Here is a 22194-nt window from a genome sequence, read left to right as displayed (position 1 = left end):
GAATAATCCCATCTTTATTTCTGACTTCTGCTGATATTCATGAGTCATACACCTAATCTTTTCAATGCTAGCATTAGGTGGTCCAGACATACACGTGGCCTTTTCTCCAGGGCACATTTTGCTAACAGTAGATCTCTTAATTTTAGCATCTGTTGCAATTTAAATAGGCTGATAGTTTCTCAAATCATAAGGGCTGGGTTCTTTTTTTGCTTAACGCTTTTCTCTTCATGTTACATTTTTCCTCTCACATTTTACTATGGCAGAAAGAAGAAATCAGGCTGCACTTTTAACACTGCTTGGAAATATCCTTAGCCAAATATCCATAGTCATTGCTTAGAAGTTCTTCTTTCCACTAACTGTAAGACACAAATCACCTAAGTTTTCTGCCACTATATGACAAGGATTGCTTTTCTTATATATTCCCATAGCATGCTCCTAATTTTCTTCTGAGACCTACCTGAAGTGCTTCTATGAATAATCTGTTAAAAACAATCTAGCCTTTTTTTTTTATCATACACTTACAAATTCTTCCAGCCTCTACCCTTTGTCTAGCACCAAAACCACCCACACATATATTTAGGTATTTTTTACAGCAACACCCCACTACCCTGTACCAAAATCTACATCAGTCAGGGTTCAACCAGAGAAACAGAACCAGTAGGAGACATCTTAAGGGGTTTATTGCAGGGAATTGGCTTATATGATCATGGGGTGCTGGCTAGGCAAGTTTGAAACCTGTAGGGCAGGCCATGAGGAAAGGCAGCAGGAACTCTCTGGCGTGGGCTGAAGCTGCTGTCCACAGGAGGCATTTCTCCTTCCCAGAAATCTCAGTTCTGCTCCTAAGGCCTTTCAGCTGATTGGATGAGGCCCACCCAGATAATCTATGATAATCTCCTTTATTTAAAGTCAATTTGATTTTGAATGTTAATATCATCTGCAAAAATATCTTCATGGCAATGACTAGATTAGTATTTGATTGAATAAGCGGGTGTCACAGCCTAGCCAAGTTAACATAAACTGACCACCACAGGATGTACCACAGTGCTTACCTGTGTTAGGTCCTCAGTGCCTGTGTATGGATCAGAATTAAACACTGTGATAGTAGACTGTTACCCTCACATCAGTGAGGAAATCATTTGATTGAAGTACAGAAAAATCAAAGAGCCATTAAAATCCATTAAACATGGTTATAATGGCAATGTGGGGAAGGGCGTGCTCAACATTTAGAAGTCAAACTTCTCATAAAGTGAGATCTCTTGTGCTGGGGCCGCTGGACCCAAATGAGCTTCAGGCCCATGATCCTCCCAGAATTATATGGGGGCGGGGTGTGAGAGTGTGTGTGTGTGTGTGTGTGTGTGTGTGTTACTGAAATATGTCACAGCGGGAAGGGCCTGAATAAGAAAAAAGTATTTTCTGTCTCTTCACAACTTCCCCCACTCTTTTGGGGAACTGCTGCCTGGCCTGAATCCCTGAGGCAGGTTAAGTCCTTTGTTAAAAGAGAACTCAGCCATCCCAGGTGTGTAGCTGGTGGAGGTCACAGGCTTTGTCTTTGGCAGAGATGGGATGATTAGAATAGTTAGCAACAATAGCCTAGAACGGAGGGGCCCTCCCTGTAGAACCTCTGTATTTCTGCTAATGTGCAGGAAGAAAATTTGGATTTTGAGACAAGAAGGTCTACCATTTTTCCTCCTCTGCTGGCAAAGTAATAAACTTCTCTTTCTTTCTCCTCAACCCATGTGTTCTCGTTCTTCTGCTGAGCTTTCAGTAGCAGATTTTCTCTGCCAAAGACAAAGCCTGTGACCTCCACCAGCTGCCCATCTGGGGGGCTGGCACTACCTGGGATGGCTGAGTTACCTCTTTTAGCAAAGGACTTAACCTGCCTCAGGGATGCAGCAGGCCAGGCTGCAGTTCCTCAAAGGAGTGAGGGAAGTTGTAAAGAGACAGAAAATATTTTTTTCTTTGTCAGGCCCTTCCCTCTGTTACGTGTGTGTGTATGAGAGAGAGAGAGAGAATGAGAGAGAGTATTTTTCTGGAATTAGAGTCCATAGCTTTTATCAGATTCACAAAAATAGTTTGCTGTTTTAATGTTTAATAGACAATAAAATACTACTCTATTTATATGATAACCAGGTCATCCATCAGTAGCAATAGACCAGTATTAGAAGCCCTGGACAATGGATCTAAAAAAATCTTCTGTGCTCATAACCCACCCCCACCTGAATAACCTAGAGACAAGCCTTGGTGGACTCAGAGGTAATGCTGACAGTGGTTCCTACAGGAATTGGCTCCAGCACAATCAGTAGAGGCCTATCATACCAAAGCCTACTAGAGTATGTTTCCCACTAATAAATCATACGTGCTGGCCCCAAATCAATGACTGGGTAGAGCAAGAGAGTGGTAAGACAGGCACTATAACTCCATGAATGAGCCAACCCCAGCCTTTCCCCTGACTTAGGAAAGGGTTAATGCACGCAGATGGCTGCAAACCCCCCAAGCAGTCAGCACACTGTAAAACAATATTAACATCGCTGCCTTTTGAATACCATGTCTTGTAAACCCCAGGATATGACAAGCCTCTTTAGAATCTTCTATGATTGTGTTACTCAGACTCCCGTAGGGAAGTAGGGAGGGGTAGGGGGTAGATAGCAAAGGAAACATATAATTAGGAGTCTCTTAGAACAATATGGGTTCTCAAACACATAGGCATGCAACTGATTTGTTGCCCTTGGTATTTCTGTTGGTGAGTAATTAACTAACCAAGTTTTGGGGGAGTGTGTGCTAGTTGGGCAATCTGATTGTTGTGAACCATGGGGAAAGCATAGTTCCCTTTAGCTATATTTTCAGAGAAATACGAAGTGGAGATGTGAATGGAAAGGAAAGAACAGACTTTCTGGAGAGATGCCATTATGGTAATGTCAGAACTTCCTTTCCGACTCAGATAAATCTTTCTTGTTATCGTCCTTATTTTTAGTTTCACGGAAGACAGGAGGCCTGGTTCAATGGGAGAATGCCGTGTACGCAGATCCCCCTGTGGCCTCCCCAGGAGAGATCTGCAGAGGTCTCCCTGGGACTCTGGCTCCTTCTCTTTCTGTTGAGATTCTCCAGCACTGCGCCGAGGGTGTGTGGGTTGCGGGGAGGGGGCTTTTGATTGTACTGCTGCGAGGAATAGAGGTTTTCTCCTGGGAACTCTTCTCAGGGAAGAAGTTTCTGACAAACACTTTCTGAAAGTTACTCCATGGCCAGATCCGGACAGATCAGAAGACGGTGTCATTTCTGAAAAATGAGGCTGGCGTTTGCGTCTGGCTCTCCTGCAACACTGCCTGCCACTGCAGAGTCCCTCCGCTTGGAGATGTGCGAGCTCCGCCTGTCCTCAGGGCCACTGGGGCTTTGTGTCACTGGCATCAGAAAACAGAGTTTGGCGGTTCTCTAGCCTAAGAGTTTCCAAATTAAGTGTCTTTCTGTATGAAAAATGAGGAGCCAAAATGGGCATTTTTCTATTTATGAAGAGAATCCGATGAACAGAAACTATTTTGCTTTACTTTGGAGACTTGGAGCATGAGAATTATCATCCCTGGTCTCAGTTTATCCAACCAGAAAAATGGGAGCAGAGGTGCTTACTCCCCTTACGAGTGCTCTGTGACTTAGTGAAGCGATGCTTATGTGATGATTTGGTGATTTAAATGGCCCCAACAGTGCCTTAAGTTGGTTGTAGTAAGTTTGCAAAGTTCCTGGCTCCTCCAATAAAAATGAGCTTTTAGAAACGGCAAGCTGTGAATATTGTTAAAAGGACAAATGGCTTTACCTTCTTTCCATAAAGGTGATTGAAGAACATAGGGCCACTTAAATAGCATGGGAAGAAATTCAAAGAGCCCTGACCTGGAATAATCCTTAAAAACTGCTGGCCAAAACTCCACTGTGAAACTCACCACGCTTACCATTAAGGCCAAGTCTGTTTTGAAATAAGACATCACTAACTCATCTGTCTAGTTGTCCAGGCTCCTCTGTGGCCTAAGGTTGCATTCAGAGGCCAAAGTAAATGCTGCAGCTAAGTAGCCAGTCCTCCTACCAAAAGCTTTTAAATGTCAGCACTTTCTCGATTCCATTCTTTGGTTCTTTCTCTGTCCCCTCCCGTTTCTGGCCCCAAACTCATTTTGGGCCTGCTTTGCCATATACCGACATGCGCACCTGCTCTCCCATCAAGTCACAGACTGCAGCAGACACTGGGTCTGCTAAGGGGTTTCTTTGAGAACTTCTAATGTGTGTGCTACCAGGCCGCCGTCACAGTGGCAGGTCTAATTGGCTGAGGATGAGTCTTGAAATGTCAGAGAAAGATTTATCTCTCCACACAGATTTTCCCACAACTGATTTTGCAATAGGCCACTGGATAATGGGTTGTTTAGAAAACAATGCCCAATCTTGGGTGCCTTTGTGTGTTAGAATGAACTTGGTAGGCTTTTTAAAGCAAAAGGGCTCATGGGAAGGAAACTCATGACCTACTGAAAGGACATTTGGCACTGAGGACGGCAGACCTTGTCACAGGGGGCTGGCTGTCCATTTATTTCTCAGGGTGCACTGCTGTTCTTCTGGGGACTCCACAGATAGGTGGGTGGAGAAACCTGTCTCAGAAGGAAAGCTTATAACGAAATAGGGGGATTAAAGAGCTGGGTCCTTTTCTATCAGCGGGAAGGATTAATTTCAGATAAGACATTTCATGAAACGTGGATTCTTTGCTACTTCCTTTTGGTTCTTCCCCCCCCAAATATATTTGTTTGATCTGAAGGTGCCACCTACTTCTGTAAGGTGCTTGTTGATGTAATGACAGCTTTTTAAGGTTAGGATAATTAGAAAGATGGGTACTGTGTTATATGCACATACAGATTATAAGATAAATTTCTATTTGAGACATATTGCAACACTGTTCACAACAACCAAGATGTGGAAACACGCTAAATACCCATTGATGGATAAATGGATAAAGAAACTGTGGTATTTATATAAAATGAGGAGATTCGTTAAAGGATACAAAATTACAGCTAGAAGGAAGATATTCTAGTGTTCTGTAGCACTGAAGGATGACTACAGTTAACAATCATACATGACCTGAAATAGCTAGAAGAAGGATATAGAATATTCCCAGCACAATGGAGTGTTTGAGGAGATGGATATGCTAACTACCCTGATATGATCACTATACATTATATGTATCAAAACATCACTGTGTATCCCATGAATATGTATAATACCTATGTATCAGTTTTAACAAATATATAAAAATACATATGATGGAATATTATTCAGCCTTAAAAAAGAAGGAAATTCCACAATATGTGACATCATGGATGGACCTTGAGGGCATTATGCTAAGTGAAAAAAAACAGTCAAAAAGGACAAATACTACATGATTCCATGAATACGAGGTATCTAAAATAAGCAAATTCATAGACTAAAAGAGTGAAATGACGGTCTCCAGGGGCTGGAGTGAGAGGGAAATGGGCATAGTCCCTGCTTTGCAAGTAACTGGATGAGTAAGTTCTAGAAGTTAACTGTCTACCTACAGTTAACAATGCTGTATTAGTACACTTAAATTTTTTAAGAGGGTAGATCTTATGTTAAGTGTTCTTACTTTTTTTTTGAGACAGAGTCTCAGCTAGAGTGCAGTGGAGTTGTCATAGTTCAAAGCAACCTCAAACTCCTGGGCTCAAGAGATTCTCCCTCCTCAGCCTCCGGAGTAGCTGGGAGGCGTGAGCCATCTCGCCCAGGTAATTTTTCTATTTTTTTTTGTAGAGACAGGATCTCACTCTTGCTCAGGCTGGTGTCCAACTCCTGTCTTCAAGTGATTGATCCTCCTGCATCAGCCTCCTAGAGTGCTCAGATTACATGTGGGGGCCACTGTGCCCAGCCAAAATTTTTAAATTTTTTTTTTTTTTTAAGAGTCTAACAGTATATCTTGTTAGATACAGTATGTCCTCATAATGTATACATTATTTCTTGTACAATGATATGAAATAATATGGGAAATATTCATGATAAATTATTAAGTGAACAGTGCAAGTTAAAAACAATAGTTTCATATTTTTTTCCCCACCCCCCCTTTCCCGAGTCAGCACCTTCAAGTGTTACCACTCCCCAAACGGTGCGCAATGCACTCATTGTGTAGGCATACCCCCATCCCCTCCCCCACCCCCCACCTCAGTCTGATGTCCAATTGGTGTCGTTTCCAGATTTGTATTTAGGTGATGATCAGGGAAACCAATTTTCTGGTGAGTACATGTGATGCTTGTTTTTCCATTCTTGGGATACTTCACTTAATATAATGGGTTCCAACTCTCTCCAGGAGAACCATAGAGATGTCGTATCTTCATCATTCCTTATAGCTGAGTAATATTCCATGGTATACATATACCACAGTTTACTAATCCAATCATGTATTGATGGGCATTTGGGTTGTTTCCACATCTTTGCTATTGTGAATTGTGCTGCTATAAACATTTGGGTACATGTGCCTTTGTTACAGAATGACCTTTTTTCCTTTGGGTATATGCCCAGTAATGGGATTGCTGGGTCAAATGGCAGGTCTACTTGAATCTGTTTAAGATACCTCCATAATGCTTTCCACAGGGGTTGCACTAGTTTGCAGTCCCACCAGCAGTGTATTAGTGTTCCTGTCTCTCCACACCCACGCCAACATGTGTTGTTTTGGGTTTTTTTGATAAAGGCCATTCTCACTGGGGTTAAGTGATATCTCATTGTGGTTTTGATTTGCATTTCCCTGATGATTAGAGATGTTGAACACTTATTCATATGTTTGTTAGCCATTTTTATATCTTCTTTTGAAAAATTTCTATTCATGTCCTTTGCCCACTTTTTGATAGGGTTGCTTGATTTTTTCTTGCTGATTTTCCTGAGTTCTAAATAGATTCTTGTTATCAGTCCTTTATCTGATGTGTAGTATGCAAAAATTTTTTCCCATTCTGTAGGTGATCTGTTTATTCTCGTGACTGTTTCTTTGGCTGTGCAGAAGCTTTTTAATTTAATCATGTCCCATTCATTTATTTTTGTTGCTGCTGTGATTGCCTTGGGGGTCCTCGTCATAAATTCTTTGCCTAGGCCAATGTCTGTAAAAGTCTTTCCTACATTTTCTTCTAGAATTCTGATTGTATCACGCCTAAGGTTTAAGTCTGTTATCCACTGTGATTTGATTTTTGTGAGAGGTGAAAGCTGTGGGTCCTGTTTCAGTCTTCTACAAGTGGCTAACCAATTCTCCCAGCACCATTTGTTGAATAGGGATTCTTGTTCCCAGAGTATATTCTTTCCCGCTTTGTCAAAAATTAGGTGACTATATGAGGATGGTTCTATATTTGGATTTTCTGTTGTGTTCCACTGGTCTGTGTCCCTGCACTTGTGCCAATACCAGGCTGTTTTAAGAACCACGGCCTTGTAGTATAGTTTGAGGTCTGGCAAATTAATACCTCCCATTTTGTTTTTGTTGCTTAAAATTGCTTTTGCTATACGGGGTCTTCTTTGATTCCATACAAAGTGTATAATTATTTTCTCTATGTCTGTAAAGAATGATGTTGGTAATTTAATAGGGATTGCATTGAATCTGTAGATCACTTTGGGTAGTATAGACATTTTAACAATGTTGATTCTTCCGATCCACGAGCATGGTATATTTTTCCATCTATTTGCAAGTTCTGCTATTTCTTTTCTCAGTGTTTCATAGTTTTCCTTATAGAGGTCCTTTACCTCTTTAGTTAGATATATACCTAGATATTTTATTTTCTTTGTTGCTATTTTGAAGGGTACTGAGTCTTTAATTTGGTTTTCCGATTGACTGTTATTGGCATATATAAATGCCTCTGATTTGTGTATATTAATTTTGTAGCCTGAGACTTTGCTGTATTCGTTAATCAGTTCCAGGAGTCTCTTGGTTGAATCCTGGGGGTTTTCCAGATATAACATCATATCATCAGCAAAAAGTGAGAGTTTGATCTCTTCCTTCCCTATTTGGACTCCCTTGATTCTGCTCTCTTGCCTGATAGCTCTCGCAAGGACTTCCAATACTATGTTGAAAAGTAATGGAGGCCGGGCGCGGTGGCTCACGCCTGTAATCCTAGCACTCTGGGAGGCCGAGGCGGGTGGATTGCTCAAGGTCAGGAGTTCGAGACCACCCTGAGCGAGACCCCGTCTCTACTAATAATAGAAAGACATTATATGGACACCTAAAAATCTATATAGAAAAAATTAGCCGGGCATAGTGGCGCATGCCTGTAGTCCCAGCTACTCGGGAGGCTGAGGCAGTAGGATCGCTTGAGCCCAGGAGTTTGAGGTTGCTGTGAGCTAAGCTGACGCCACGGCACTCACTCTAGCCTGGGCAACAAAGTGACACTCTGTCTCAACAAAAAAAAAAAAAAAAAAGTAATGGAGACAATGGGCAGCCCTGTCTGGTTCCAGTTCTAAGTGGGAGTGCTTTCAGTTTTTCCCCATTCAGTATGATGTTGGCTGTGGGTTTGTCATATATGGCTTGTATCATTTTTAGGTAGGTTCCATCAATGCCTATTTTGTTAAGCGTTTTTATCATAAAAGGGTGTTGAATTCTGTCAAATGCTTTTTCTGCATCTAATGAGAGTATCATATGGTTTTTGTTTTTGCTTCTATTTATGTGGTGAATTACATTTATAGATTTACGTATGTTGAACCACCCCTGCATCTCGGGGATGAAGCCCACTTGGTCGTGGTGGATTACTTTTTTGATAAGTACTTGGATTCGATTTGCTAGTATTTTATTGAAAATTTTTGCATCTATATTCATGAGGGAAATTGGTCTGTAGTTCTCTATTTTTGTTGTGTCCTTTCCAGGTTTTGGTATTAATGTTATATTGGCTTGGTAGAACGTGTTGGGGAGAACTCCATCCTTCTCAATATTGGAGAATAGTTTATGTAGGATGGGCACCAGTTCTTCTTTGTATGTATGGTAAAATTCAGGTGTGAACCCATCTGGACCAGGGCTTTTCTTTTTGGGAAGGTTTTTTATTGCTGTTTCGATTTCAGTTCTTGATATTGGTCTGTTCAGGTACTCTATTTCTTCCTGGTTGAGCCTGGGAAGACTATGTGTTTCTAAAAATTTGTCCATTTCCTCCACGTTCTCCAGTTTGTGTGCATAAAGATTTTTGTAGAATTCATAGATGATATCTTGTATCTCTGTAGCATCGGTTGTGATTTCTCCTTTCATGTTCCTAATGGAGGTTATTAGAGATTTTACTTTTGTGCTCTTGGTTAGTCTAGCCAGAGGTGTGTCTATTTTGTTTATCTTTTCAAAGAACCAACTTTTTGTTTTATTAATTTCCCTTATAGTTTCTTTGTTGTCCTTTTCATTTAGTTCTGATTTGATCTTAGTAATTTCTCGCCTTCTGCTGGGTTTGGGATCGTTCTGTTCTTCTTTCTCCAGCTCTTTGAGTCTATTTGTTAGGTTGTCTATTTGCATGTTTTCTGTCTTTTTGATATAGGCATTTATGGATATGAATTTTCCTCTCAGGACTGCTTTAGCTGCATCCCATAGATTTTGATAAGTTGTATCTCCATTGTCATTTAATTCAAAGAAATTTTTGATTTCCATCTTGATTTCTTCTTTTATAGAATAATTATTCAGGAGAAGGTTATTTAGCTTCCATGACTTTGAGTAAGAGTGAGGGCTTCTGTTTGTGATCATTGTTACTTTTATTCCGCTGTGATCTGAGAAGATGCATGGTATAATTTCTATTTTTTTGAATTTTTGAAAACATGATTTATGTCCTAGGACATGGTCAATCTTAGAGAATGTCCCGTGAGCTGATGAGAAGAATGTATATTCTGTGGACTTTGGGTAGAATGTCCTATAGATGTCAGCCATGCCCATTTGTTCTAGCATTCTATTGAGGTCCATTATGTCTTTGTTTATTTTCTGTTTAGAGGATCTGTCCTGTACTGTCAGTGGGGTGTTAAAGTCTCCAGCTATTACAGTATTGTTATCTATCATTTGGTTGAGATCTAGTAGGGTTTGCTTTATGAATCTAGGTGCACCTAGGTTGGGTGCATATATATTGAGTATAGTCATGGCTTCTTGATGAATTGTGCCTTTAATCAGTATGTAGTAGCCATCTTTGTCTTTTATTATTTTTGTTGGTTTGAAAGGTAAGTTATTGGAAATTAAGATTGCCACACCAGCTTTCTTTTGGTTACCATTTGCTTGAAATATCGATTTCCATCCTTTTATTTTCAGTCTAAATGCATCTTTGCAGGTTAGGCGAGTTTCTTGAAGACAGCAGATACTTGGATTGTATTTTTTTATCCATTGGGCCAGTCTATGTCTCTTGAGCGGGGAGTTCAAGCCATTCACATTTATTGAGAAAACTGATAAGTGAGACAGTTTTTTGTTCAGCTTGTTGGGTAGAACTTCATTGTGATGTTTTCTCTCCTGGGCCATTGTGGTATCTGGAATTTGATCTTTAGCTCTTGAGTAGTTTTACATTCGTGGATCTTTCTTGTGCTGATCCGTGTATAATTCTCTTTTGAGTACTTCTTGGAGGGCTGGTCTTGTCTTGGTGAATTCCCTCAACCTTTGTTTATCTGAGAATGTCTTGATTTCTCCTTCATATAGAAAACTTAGCTTAGCTGGGTACAAGATTCTAGGCTGGGCATTATTCTGTTTCAGAAGCGTGAAAATGGGGCCCCAACCTCTTCTTGCTTGTAAGGTTTCAGCTGAGAAATCTGGCATAATTCTAATGGGTTTTCCTTTGTAAGTTACTTGTTTCTTTCTCCTTACAGCTCGGAGAAGGGACTCTTTAGTGGATATTTTGGTCAGCCTGATGACTACGTGGCGTGGTGTTTTCCTATTTGCTATGAATCTCCCAGGGGTCCTTTGAGCTTCTTGAATCTGTATGTCTAGAGTATTGGCAAGGCCTGGAAAATTTTCCTCGATTATGTCTTCAAATAGCTTGTCCAACCCTTGCTTGTTATCTTCTTCACCCTCAGGAATGCCAATAACTCTCAAGTTAGGTTTCTTCACATAATCCCACATTTCTTGAAGACTCAGATCATTTCTCTTACTTTTTCGATCTATCTCTGTGACTGACTTATTTAGTTGGAAGGAGTTATCTTCAATTTCTGAGATTCTTTCCTCTGTTTGATCTACCCTGCTCTTGAGACTTTCCACAGTGTTTTGTAGCTCTCTGAGTGAATTCTTCACTTCTAGGAGTTCAGTTTGGTTTTTCTTCAATATTTCAATTTCTTTAGTGAATTTTTCCTCCAAATCCTGTATTTTTTTTGTGTTTTCCTTGTGTTGTTTATCCATTGATTCTTGTATATTATTCAGCTTGTTTATAATCCATAATTGGAATTCTTCCTGTGACATGTTGGTGTTTTGAGTCTGGTTTGTGTCAAATGGTTGGGAGCTGGTATTTCTCTTTGGGGATGAGCTTTCCATTTGATTCTTTGTGCTCTCCGTGTTTTTTCGCTGGGCCCTTCCCATCTAGATTTATCGTTGGATCTTTACTTATAGGTTTAGTCTGGTTAACAGGACTCTTTGTGCTCTATTCTTAGGCTGTGAAACAGTCTAGGTATGTTGCTTCTTTTGGCAGGAGGGGGAGACTGTTGTGTATTGTTCAGAGATTTTTCTGTTTCCGTTGGGGGACTGCTTCCGATGGGTCCAATCCTAGAGGATTGGAGTGATCCAGGACCGCTTTGGTGAGTTAGGACACTGTGTTGTGGTCTTTCAGAAGGCAGGCAGGGTCCACACTAATAGTAGACCGAAATTCTCTTTGTTTGTTTGTTTGTTTGTTTCCCTTTGGTTCTTCCTCTATAGGGGAGGTTTCTGACTCTATCTGCCGGCAAGATACCAGCTATGGGGAGAGGACGGTGACTTCGCTTGCTCAGCGCCCCAGTTGCTGTAGCTCCCACGGGCAAAAGTCTGTCTTGGCCCAATGTCCCCAGGGATCAGGTTCCACACTCTCGCTTCTGGAGAAGTATTCAGTGTTTACACTTGGGCGGGGATCCTATATAAGGTCCGTGGACCAGGGGAGAGGGCCGTCCAGGGAGCCTCTTGGTACCCTATTGCTCCGCAGTGACTTGGCTGTGGGCCCTAGAGTGGCGATTGTGTGCCCGCAGATCTCCGGCCCTGGGAGTGACTGCTCAGGATCCGGTATGTACCAGAGCCAGGGACCTGGCCCGTTTCGAAGCTCACTCAGATCTCACTCGCTCTGTTTGTCCCACGCTGATTCTCCGTGGATTCACACCGCTGTTCCTGTGTGGGAGCGGTCCTCCAGCGTTGTGGCAGGTCCGGATCGATGCCTTCCTTCCCGGGAGCGCAGATTCAGGCCGTCACCACCACTCCGCCATCTTTGATTCCTCCAAAATTTTTAAATTTTAAAAAAGAAACATTAAAATGTGAAAACATTTTGTAAAAGTGAGGTACAACAATGTTTTTGGTGGCCCACCATTAAAAGTCCCACAACCACTTGCTCTAGAATCCTATTGGGAGATGGTTTGCGTTTCTCCAGGTGGTGTCTTCTCTTGGGTGTTTTGTACGTATGTATATGTAAGTAAGAAGAAAACTTCTGATGATCACGGGGTTCAAACAAAGCTCCTGTCATCTCTGAACAGCTCTAGATTTTTCAAGCTATTATTAACCTGGAGAGTATAGATAATTGCAATCTACACAGAATTCTAAAAATAAATGTTTATTCATTTTCTCTAAAGATTTTTTTAGCACATACCCTCTTCCCAGAAAGGTTTATAAGTGCTTAGATTAAAGGATGACTCTTTACTTTCTCTCCCTACCACTCCCCTCTAAAAGTATGAAGACAATGTGAAACAGCCTAAAGGCAGGAATCAGGAGAGAAAAGGAAGTGCAACAATGGTCTTAATCTATCTCAGAAGGATTGAGAACTGGCTGAAAATCTAATTCTTCTTATGCAGTAGGTAACCTTTATCTGCCAGCCTTTACCTGAGCTAAGGTAAATGTTGACAGTTGGTGGGCGTGTAATCAATGGCATACTTTCATCATTTATTTATTTTTTACACAATAGTCACAATACTATTGATTACACCATACAGTTCATGCTAAATAGCTGCATTAATCTGCCTTAATGAGTATGTGTTGTTGAAACAGCTGTCCTCCAACTGTAACCTGTTTTTCTGTCCTGCTTGCTAAATATATGTTTTTTATATATTTTATCTATAACTTCTACTTGATTCTTGTGACCAGGGGCCAGCAGACTTTTTATGTAAAGGACCAAATAATAAGTCTTCTAGGCTCCGTGGGCCACACTGTGCCCCTGCAACAACTCACCTCTGCCCTGGAAGCACAAAAGCAGCCACAGATAATATGCTCTTGAACAGGCATGGCTTGGTCCCAATAAAAATTCATTTACTAGAACAGTAGGTGGGTGAGATTTGGATCATGGCTGTATTAGCTGAACCCCATGGTGGTCCAAAGTTGGAGAAAGAAACCCAAATCAACACCATGGCTTGCAGAGGGCCAGCTGTGCAGAAAGCATGGTTTAACTCTGTGGCACACAAGCTGGTCAAGTCCCCTGCTTTGCTGGAGCTAAACATTCTCATGGGGAGTGGGGAAACAAAAAAGCTAACAAGTAATTAAGTTAACAAAGTAACTTCAGTTGGCATTAAGTTCTATGGGGGAAAAGGTGATTTGATAAAAATCTTCCCCTTAAGAGTTGGGAAGATATAATTTGTAGTGGGGAAATGATGGGGTTTTGAGCATGAACCCATGTTTCTCTTCAAAACATAGAAAATTTTTAAAGACACAAGGTGGACTACAATACTTTGCCTTTTGTATCCCCTAAGAGGATTTCTCTAAGTCTTCGACAAGTTGAAGCATCTTTCTTCATTCTCAGCTGACGTGAGAAACCGTGGTTTAATGTCCACACTTCCCCTTCCCCTGCTAGAATATCAGTCACGTTAATCAGCCATCCCTGTGGACTTGTTGGCAACACTTAAGAAGACATTGGGTGAGCTTGTCTAGACTCTCAGATAAAGAGTATGAAAAAACTTAGAATTCGATCTTGCTCTCATTGGAGGTTTTATAGACATCTATTGAGAAAGGTGATGAGTGACAAACTTAGGTAATTAAGCTTTCTCATCTTCAACTTTCTTTCTGATTTGAAATCACAATCTGAAACATGTATTAGGTTATTGAGTATGAAATGTCTAATTTCCTTAAGTACTAAGTTTGACAGTTGATACCTCTGACATTTCACTTTGATATTCCTTGTTTTATTGTGAAGGTACATCCTCAGTCTTTTAAACACATGTTTAGACTTATGATTATCTTTCTCATTTTTTAAGAGTAATTTTTGTGAAACCATGGATAAGTCAAAAATTCATGTCATTTTCCAATATAAGTTCCATCGTGGAACCAATGCAGCACAGACAGCTTGAAATATCAGCGAAGTGTTGGGGAAGGATGTGGCTAATGAACGCACAGTACATCGATGGCTTGAGAAGTTCCATTCTGGTGATTTTAATCTTGAAAACAAGCCACATGGGCAACTTGAGACCAAGATGGATAATGATGAGCTGAAAGCTGTAGTGGAAGTGAATCCATCTCAACCTACACGTGAATTAGCAGCAAGGTTTGACATTACTATTCCAACACTTTTGAAACAAATCGGTGGGGTAAAAAAGCTAGATTGAGCATCAGAAGAGAAATTGTCTTGAAGCTTGCCTTTATTTGCTGTCGTAACATAAAGGTGAACCATTTTTACACCATATTGTGATAAAAAATGGATTCTTTTTGACAATCGCTAGTCTTTGCCTCCATGGTTGGACAAAGATGAAGTGCCGAAACACCGTCCAAAACCAAATATTCATTAAAAAAAAAAAGCTACTGGTGTCAGTTTGGTGGTCCTGCACTGGTATTATCCACTACAGCTTCATGAAACCTGGTCAATCAATTACAATGGATGTCTATTGCAACCAGTTGGATGAAATGATGAGGATGCCTGTGGTTAAGCAGCCAAGATTGGTCAATAGAGACAGGTCAAAGCTCTTGCAAGACAACACTGCTCAAACTACAGCAGTTCCACTTGGACACTCTCTGTCATCCACCGTATTCACCAGACCTTGCACCAACTGACTACCACTTCTTCCAGGATTTGGAACACTTCTTTCAAGGAAAAATATTCAATTCTCAAGAAGCTATGGAAAAAGCTTTTCACAATTTCATTGCCACCTGCTCTCCAGGCTTCTTCACTGGTGGCATGGACAAGCTACCGTTAAGGTGGCAAAACTGTGTCAATAGTTCAAGCCCATACTTTGACTAATTATACTGCTTCTTGTTTGAGACATAATAAACTACTCTTCTGAGTCAAAATTGGACATTTCATATTTAATGACCTAAATACTACTCTGCTTCCACTTACTGGCGGAATATTTCAATAAACGTTTGGAATTATTAGGAAATACATGCCTACAGAGTAGAAACAGCACATGGAAAAGACAACAGCAGCTGTCTTTTGCTGAGCCCTCATAAGCCAGGAATTTTGCCAGGGTGTTGGACTCAAATTTTTCCTAACCCTCACTATATAGCCCCCACCACGACCTTCAGAAGTCGTAAAATTCCCATTTTCCATAGGAGGGAGTGGAGATTCAGAGAGACTAAGTGTCTTCCCCAAGCCCTTCTGGCTGACAAGGGTCAGAGGCAGAATTGAGGCCTGGATCTACCTGCTCCACAGCCAGTGGTGTGTTTAGCAGACAGTGGTCTCTAAGGTTTTTTGATTGCTTATATCCACTGATAGAAAATCAAACTGTATAAAATAAAACAAACAACAAAAAACTTTAGAGTTTCACCCATAATGTACATATATTTGTTGATGAATTAAATCTCTGTACCATTATACTAATATATATTGGGCAAAGTATCCAACATTCAAGCATTCAGAAATAGAAATGTATGAAAGGATGCACCAGAACATAGATATGAATGGAAGAACTCCTATTTCCCTGCCCCATGTGAGCAGGTCACCACCTGCTTCTTGCTGTCTGCTATGAAGACCGTGACACCAGACCACTGGGGAAGGCCAGATAGACACATCAGGTCTAACGACATTTTGTCCAACTGTCAAGTCAGTTTAATCTCTGTGTGTAGCTCTCCCTCCCTAGGCTTAGTTTCCCAAGAATCCCATGTGAGAACTGCACTGCCTGGGGAGGCTGGCTCAGGCCGCTGGGAACTGACATGCTCACTGATGTAAGGCTTCATCCCTCAGCAAATTGGTGGCATAGGGGTTAGCATGTTGCCAAGAGCAGGGCTTAGCCTCCCTGAGAGTGGCTCAGGCCATTGCTGCGGCACACTTATCACCAGGGTACCTGGGTGAGTGCCACGGCGTGACCTAAGTGGTAGGCTCTGGCCATTTCAGAAAAGGAACGGTTTCTTCCAGCACACAAATATCTTGCTAATTAGCAATTAACCATTAAGGGAGAAGAAACAGAGAGGAACTGGAAGTCTGAAATAGTCTCCTAAGAGACGTGGAAAAAAAAAAAAAAAGAAGCACTTAAAGTGAGCCAGATAGAAACGGGGAGCTGACTCATTTGGGCAAGATGTCTCAAGCCGTTTTTCTAAATGTTTTAGATTCAGCAAAGGACCCCGATGTATTCTGCCAAGTGCTTTTCCCTTTAATTTTTAAATGCATTCAGATTTCAAGGGGAATTTAATCCGTATGTTTCTGGTTCTTTTACACTTAACTCATCAAAATGTTGTTCTTTAAGAGCTGTTTGATCTGTAAGGCTTATGAGCCTTTGTTATAAGCCTTTTCAAAACCTCCTTCCCCTTTTTGAGTCAGCAAATGGAATTTTGCCAATTCTGAATGGGATCTGAATAAAGAGAAGTCCAACTATAGGATTAAATCCAGAACCTCAAGGGTATCTGACCTGACTCTGCAGAGACACACACTTGACCCTTGCATAGTAGCAGGAACAACAAACAGTATCACGGGGTAGACCCAGTGCTTGGAGCACTGCATGGTGAGAGGGAGCCCAGAAAAGGCAGGCAACAAGGCTCAGAGGGCCCGTGCTTCAATTAGAGAACCAACAAACCTTAGACTTAAACGTCGTCTAGCCCATCCTTCCACCCAAGGATGTCTGTGATGTGTGATAATGAAAATACTGATACTAATAACAATTACAGCCAATATTCACGGAGACCACCCAGACCGCCAGCTGCTTTTCTAAGTTCTTTGTATGCATCATCATCAGAACTCTGTGAGGTAGGTGTGGATATAGTGGATATGGGTTTAGGATTAGGATTACTATATTGTTAGTACAATACAGTGGATATGGGTTTAGGATTTAAGATCAGCTGACTTTGGGTTTGAATCCCGGGATCAACATCTGTAACCTCTAGCACCTGTAGAAACTTATTTAATGCTCCTTAAACTGTGCTTGCATTTGATGTTGGTCCTTTTATTATTATTGTTAATGATGTTGATGATGCTGTTGTTCCAGTGAGGGGAAGTTAGCGTCTCATGGTTCAGCCATTTCTGCTGCCAGCTACTATGATCAAGAGGCTTTCTTTTTCTTTCTGTTTATGTGTGAAAATCTTCTATCTTACAAATTGTGCCCATTAGTTCTAAAATAGTCAGTCTAACTCCTCTTCTACGTGACAAGCATTCACATTCTTGAAGACAATTATGATATGCCTTCTCCTTTCCAGGGTTAGTTTCCAGGGTGATTTGATCAGCAGTTCCTGAGATGAGCCTGTGTCCCGACCTTTGTCCTACCCTGGGTGCTCTTTTCTGATGCACTAAAGCTGAGCACATTGTTTTAGATGAGGTGTGAGCAGTGAGAAGCACAGTGGGGCTGTCTCTCTCTTGTTTTATATTTTATATTCCTATTAACATGATCTTGTAATCCATTAACTTTTGGGCAGTCACATTATATCTTTTTGTTCAGCTAGAGTTAATGTCAACTAATGCAAGATTTTTTACATGAACTGTCTTTAAGGCAGTGCTCCGTCTCCTGTATTTCAGCAGGTGATTTTTAAATTTTGAAACTATGGCACTTTCCCATGGACTCTGTTAAATTAATAAAAGATGAATATGGATTTAATGGGGAAAATTTACTTTTTACAGAGTGCTTTGATGTTAAGTGGGAGTGTGGCAAATTGAGACTTTCTGCAGTCCTGTTTATATTTTAACTAAATTCATAGCCCCAAAATTCCAACCCTTCAGAGCCTCATCTTGAAGAGTCATTGTGAAGCTCAGGTAGGTTTTATCATGAAAGAATGCTGAAAAAAATCAATGGCCCTTGGCCCTCTCATTGCGTAAGCAACTGAGAGTGAGCTTACAGCCTGTGCAGGACATTTTTTAATTTGCCAAGCGACTTAATGTGTAGTCACTGCAGCAGGTGTCCACCAGCTGTGCCCACATGGCCCACGCGGCTGGATTGCTTTTCAAAGAGCAGACAGGGCTTATCTTGGTACCAAAACCCTACACCAAAAAGATCACCACTGGGTTTGAACATTTGCTCAAAATCCCCAGCAGCCAAGGGTAGAAAGCTTTGCTTGATAAAGGCAGCTCTCATCCTCCGGGCTCCACGGGTAACTGTGGCTACTACTGGACACTGTGCTAAAATGGCTGGGCCCAGGGGCTGAGTGTCAGCCCTGCTGGAGACTCCAGCCATCTGGCCACTTAACTTTTACCTGCGCTTCATCTCTGTACTCCCATGGGCTCTGGGAAGCACTTTAAGCTTGTGAGTTAGGCAGTGCCTGTAGGTTCTTACTTAACCTGAGAGCTTTTTAACTGCATCTCCATGGAAATTTCTTCTCTTGCTAACTGTCTGTAGTTTGGATTTTTTTTTTTTTTTTTTTTAATTTTTTTTTTTTTTGAGACAGAGTCTCACTCTGTTGCCCAGGCTAGAGTGAGTGCCGTGGCGTCAGCCTAGCTCACAGCAACCTCAAACTCCTGAGCTCAAGCGATCCTCCTGTCTCAGCCTCCCGAGTAGCTGGGACTACAGGCATGCACCACCATGCCCGGCTAATTTTTTCTATATATATTTTTTAGCTGTCCATATAATTTCTTTCTATTTTTAGTAGAGATGGGGTCTCGCTGTTGCTCAGGCTGGTGTAGTTTGGATTTTAATCTCAGAAAATTGCAAAATGTACTTGTTTCATATGATACTTTTCTGAGAGGTTGCATGGAGATGTAATAGTTGGGCAGCTATGGCAAGTGGGAATGAAGAGAATTGATTAAGCAACAGCACTTGCATTCCTGATATGTACCCAGCGCAGGGCTAGATATAGGAAAACTATGACACTTTAGGACAAATTTCCCATCCTCTACACAGTCTTGAGGACTGTTTAATGTGGTTGAAGGGAGAAGATTCATGTAAAGGAAGTAATATAAATATATACAAAAATATGCAAGCAGTTGCTAAAGGATGGATTTGGCACAGGCTATAAATGCTGTGGTCACTCAAATGAGGAAGAGTTCACTGTCAGCTAGAATATTCCGGAAGAGGCAGGACTGGATCTGGGCTTTTGAGCTGAATAGGACTTAGATTGGTGAAGGAAAGGGAATTAGGATGGATCATTAGGAAGTCTTGTATGTGGAATTCAAACACACACACACACAGACACACTTATATACACCCCTGAAACAATAAGCCAAGATCATTTCATCCTCATTTAATTTTCTAGTAACTGAAATAAAGCCACATGACTTGCTGGTGCCAGCAGTGAGGTACATTGGCAGAATGTAAGACCTTCTTTCACCTCCCACCAGACTGGACAATACCTTTTCAAAAGACAGGGTGGCTCTTTAAATTTACTAGTGCTTGTCTGACATAACAGCCTCCAAAATAGTGTGTGAACCAGCTACTCGGGATGCTTGAGGCAAGAGGATCTCTTGAGTCCAGGTGTTCAAGTCCACCCTGGGCAACATAGTGAGACCTCATCTCAAAAAAAAAAAAAAAAGTAATAATAATGATAATGTATGAAATAGCACAATGGCTGGCACAGAAGAGCACCCATATTGTGAGAAGACTGCAAAATGTTTGTGGAAAAATAGAATTAAAAGATGGAAATAAAAATATACACTTTATTTCTCAACATAAGCCCCAGCAAGTTCAAGGTACTTCATCAGTGCTGATGCCAGCCATTTAGTTCAGCCCTGAAGAACTGATGGTCCTGGGAATTCAACCATGTCAGCGCAGTCTTTTTTATATTATTAACCGAAGAAAAACGGGTGCCCTTTAAAGACTTTTTAAGAAACAAAAAGAAGTCATAAGGAGCCAAATTAGGACTGTAAGGTAGATGCCCAGTGATTTCCCATAGAAACTCTCACAAAATTTCCCTTGTCTGATGAGAGGAATGAGCAGGAGCATTGTCGTGGTGGGGAAGGACTCTCTAGTGAAGCTTTCCCAGGTGTTTTTCTGCTAAAGCTTTGTCTAACTTTCTCAAAACACTCTCATAATAGGCAAATGTTATTATTCTTCGACCCTCCAGGAAGTCAACAAGCAAAATGCCTAGAGCATCCCAAAAAACTGTTGTCATGATTTTGTGCTTGACTGGAATGGCTAGTCAAATGGCTCCCAGGGCTCCAACTTGATAGCCACTGCTTTGATTGTGCTTTGTCTTCAGGATCATACAGGTAAAGGCACATTTTGGTTCTTCGAAGAAATGCTTCAGGATCTTGATCCCACTTGTTTAATTTTCTATTGATAGCTCTGCTCTTGTCTGCAGCTGATCTGGGCACAACAGTTTTGGCACTCATTGAGTAAAGTTTGCTCAGCTTTAATTTTTGTCAGAATTGTGTAAGCTGAACCAGTTGAGATGCCTATGATGTTGGCCATTGTTTCTGCTGTTAACTGTTGGTCTTCCTCAGCCTTCCTCAGGGCAAGAAGAAGATGAATTTTTCCCTCACAAATTGATGGGGATGGTCTGCCACTGCAGGCTTCATCTTCAACATGATCTTGTCCCTTCTTAAAACTAGTTATCCATTCATAAATTGCTGATTTTGGGGGGCACTGCCCACCTAAGCTTTTTGAAAAGCATCAGTGATTTCACCATTCTTCCACCCAAGCTTCACCATAAATTTGATACTTATTCTTGCTTCAATTTTAGCAAAATTTGTGTTGCTCTGACAGGGGCACTTTTTAAACTACCTTATCCTTCTTAGTGCCTCAAACTAGATCTTGTTCAGATATGTTATAATAAATTAGTATGAGTTTATTTTGGTGCAAAAATTCTTGAAGCTCATGCATAGTTTTTTCATAATATGCATTTTCTATGAACTTTTTTGTGAGGAGTTAGTTATGTTCCCAGTAAAGAACTGGGTTTTTTATGCAGGGGTCATCACAAAGGATAAGGAAATAATAGAAAATAGAAAATAATAGAATATAGAAATAAAAGAATATATAGAGATGATAGTATAGTTTTATAAAGAATAGATTTATAAAAATGGGGGGAGCTCGGGAGACCCCACAATATTTTTGTAAATTGTGAGGCCCTGAGTGAAGTTTTATATTAGTATTTATGGGTATAGTGATTGGTTGTCAAGGGTAACAGATTTATATAATAATAGGTAGGTTGCTTTATGTTTAAAGTCTCCCAAAAGGCTTCTAGTGATCCCTTAATTAACTCTATCTATGTGGGTAAACAGTTATAAAAATTTTTAAGATAAATTTTTAAGTTTTAAGATAAAACTATTACTTTAGTAGAAAAGTTAAATAGAGATATAGTGGTTTTATATTTTTTTATTTAGTTATTATGGATTGAGGCAGGTAATTAGGAGTCAAGTATTAGCTGTCCCTTGGGTTAATTGCTTTTAGTCATAGGTGTCTGTTTCTTGGGTGGGCACTTTTTTGATCAGCTCTCAACTCGTGGCTCCATGTAAACTAGTTTTGTCATTCAAAGTAGGCGAAAGCCACAGGTTTGAGACTGTAGTGTCACCTTGGAAAGTAGTTGGAACTGAGACCTGTGAGATGTTTTCTTGAGGTGAGGTATCTTTTGATATGTAAGCTAACATGTTTACATTTTCTTTAAGGCAAAGCCCTGAAAAACTTCTGAAATTATTTCTGTCTCTAATATAGCAATAATAATCTATGGACCAACACTTCTTGAAGACCCCTGGTATTAACACTTTGCTCCTAGATGTTGCAGTCTTCCTCCCTGCTCAGACCTGCTGCTCCCCTATGCAATGACTCCCC

General features: G+C 40.8%; 1 protein-coding gene across 7 annotated transcripts in view; it reads left to right on the top strand.

Moving 5' to 3' along the window:
- Window positions 1-22194, top strand: part of NTM (neurotrimin) — an 894060-nt gene that overhangs the window by 645567 nt on the left and 226299 nt on the right. The gene's annotated exons all lie outside the window — the stretch shown is intronic.

Source organism: Eulemur rufifrons, chromosome 6 (genome assembly GCF_041146395.1).
Source record: "Eulemur rufifrons isolate Redbay chromosome 6, OSU_ERuf_1, whole genome shotgun sequence".
NCBI lineage: Eukaryota > Metazoa > Chordata > Mammalia > Primates > Lemuridae > Eulemur > Eulemur rufifrons.
Note: the sequence above shows the minus strand (reverse complement) of the source record. Positions and strands in the feature narration are given on the sequence as shown.